This window comes from Triticum dicoccoides, chromosome 4B (assembly GCF_002162155.2).
Source record: "Triticum dicoccoides isolate Atlit2015 ecotype Zavitan chromosome 4B, WEW_v2.0, whole genome shotgun sequence".
In the NCBI taxonomy this organism is placed as follows: domain Eukaryota; kingdom Viridiplantae; phylum Streptophyta; class Magnoliopsida; order Poales; family Poaceae; genus Triticum; species Triticum dicoccoides.
Genome location: NC_041387.1, coordinates 564,432,488 through 564,435,201, shown reverse-complemented (window position 1 = coordinate 564,435,201; position 2,714 = coordinate 564,432,488).

Here is a 2,714-nt window from a genome sequence, read left to right as displayed (position 1 = left end):
GCCGCCTCCCATGCAGCTCGATCTATATCAACTCACCGGGACCGCGCCTGAGATTGACTCGCCCGTCCGCAACCGGCTTACAACGCCACTACCGGCTCATCTGTCTGCTCCCATGGTCGGCTCACCCGTGATTGGTTTCAGCTTCACCATGGAGATCATCAACTCCGCGGTGGATAATTATCGGCCCGACATATCAGGTGAAATCCATCCAGTATATTTTATATTGTTTTCTTTAAAAGAGCAATTACTTTGGCTTGCAAGTTGTCCCACGCAGGACTCAAACCGGTCTATATCACGATCAACTGTGGTGAATCTCAAGTCAATTCATTGAGTCGTCTTAAGACTCGGGGGCTACGATGACATGGCTCAGTAAAATGTTGCCAGTTTAAAAGCCGTCCGGAGAAATTCCGGTTCAAGAAGAATTTATCTCTCGCAAAGCTCGAGGTCTCAAAAAAATTAAAGGGACCAAAGAGAGTCTGTTGCAAAGCACAGCTCAAACATAGGTACCCTGCTTCAAGGTCATTTGGGGGCTTCCTGTTCAAACATAGGTCGTATTCGAACCAAAGAGAACATAGATGTCGGCACCCTCTTGATCGGCACAATGCCAAACTCACTAGGGGGCTTCTTGATCGTATTAGAATCATAGCTTAACCCCTTTTGGGTTCGACTTTGATCGTATTCGAATCAGAGTCATTAAAAAACTCTCAAGATCATTTGGGGGCTTCCTGTTCAAACATAGGTCATATTCGAACCAAAGAGAACATAGCTGTTGGTACCCTCTTGATTGGCGCAACGCCAAAGCCACTGGGGGCTACACGATCGTATTTGAATCCTAGCTTAACCCCTTTGGTCCGGTCCTCTGATCATATTCGAATCAGAAGCCTCGATTTTTCTATCTACTTGGCTTAAGTTTTTGAAAACAGTCTTTTTGGGTTTATCTTGAGACTTTTTGTTCATATCTGAAGCATATATGTGGTTTCGATTAACCCGGTTTGACTTTGGATGATAAGTCACCAGCATATGACAATCATAAACATTTGGAAGTTTTGGCTTCTAAAGATTGGGTTATCACCCTTACTGCACAGGTATCCTAAACCGGCAATACGATTCAATATCACAGGAATGGTTTTCCAAACCGGATTATATTATTCATATCCTTAATAGCCAACATGGCTGGATTTTTATTATGGTTATCAATAGCCAATATTATGATGGAGGTCTTCAAAGTTGCTTCAGCGCAAAGGTTATTATTTTATCAATGGATATGATTTATTCTTACAATGGAGGGGATAGTCCCGAGTCGCTGCAGGCTTATGACCCGACACTTGGGGGCTACGTTATTCAAAATTGAGATTACGTCAAATATGCAAGTCCCATGTCACTGCCAGCATGCACCATGGCACTTAGGGGCTAATGTAAAGTCATTTTTGATCAACTTATTGAAGACCCGGCTCATCCCATTGTAATAAGCCAGCCCTTGGGGGCTACCAATTGCTCTTGTCAGAAATTCAAGGTACACAAGCTTTAATCCATTACATTGAAAGATTCACTACTCACCTGGTAGAGTACAAAGCTCTTAACCTTATGGGCGTGGGTTCAAGCTCCATGGTGGAGATTACATCATATGATGTTATTATCAATGAATTATATATAAAGTCCCTGCTCATTATTTCATAATGACCCGGCCCTTGGGGGCTGCACGTTGCTGCTCAAGTCTACATGATTATATTTACAAAGTCCCTGCTCATTATTTCATAATGACCCGAGACTTGGGGGCTACAAGTGATATGCATATAATGAAGTTCTACATCTTCAAGCTGGCTGAAAATCATATGAGTATTCCATGACCAATGTTTTTGAAGCTGGTCTATTGACCCGGATTTTCTAGAAGAAGGAAATACCAAGGAGTTAAGGATGATCAGGTGCCGGCTTACAAGAGTTCTTAACCCGGAGCATAATCTGTCAAAATTGTTCTTGTGTTTATTTTATAGGATCAGCTTAACATGGATGAATCCAAATTAAACTGGGGGCTAATGTCGGGGATATACCCCGAGGTATGACCCGGTCGGAGATATGACCCGGCTGGGACTTGGAGTTTCATCGGTGACCCGACAGATTGTAAGCCAGCGGAGACAGTTAAGCATTGTAAGCCGGCAGACACAGTCATGTAACCCGGCAGACACAGTCATGTAACCCAGCAGACACAGTCATGTAACCCGGCAGACACAGTCATGTAACCCAACAGGTACAGTCATGTAAGCCGGCAGACATAGTCATGTAAGCCGGCAGACACAGTCAAGCATCGTAAGCCAGACAGTTAAGCCAGATTGTAAGTCAGATTGTAAGCCGGATTGTAAGCTGACTTACGTTAAGAAGCCCAAGATGTTAAGAAGCCCAAGAAGTTAAGAAGCCCAAGACGTTAAGAAGCCCATGGTGAGAAGCCTATGGTAAGACATCAAAATAGGTTAAGTCCTATCCGAGTTTGACTCTACATGTAACCCACCCCTTCAACTTATATAAGGAGGGGCAGGGCACCCCAAGGGGGACAAGTAAGAAAAGAATCGTTAAGGCTAGACACAAAGAGAGGAGAGCCAGATTTACCCCGTCTTCCTCATGAGCATAATGAGAGCTAGCCACAACCATCATGTAGGGCTATTACCTGTCTAAATCCTTGTCTTGTGTGTTGATCCGCCGCGTGTCTCTCGATTCCGACC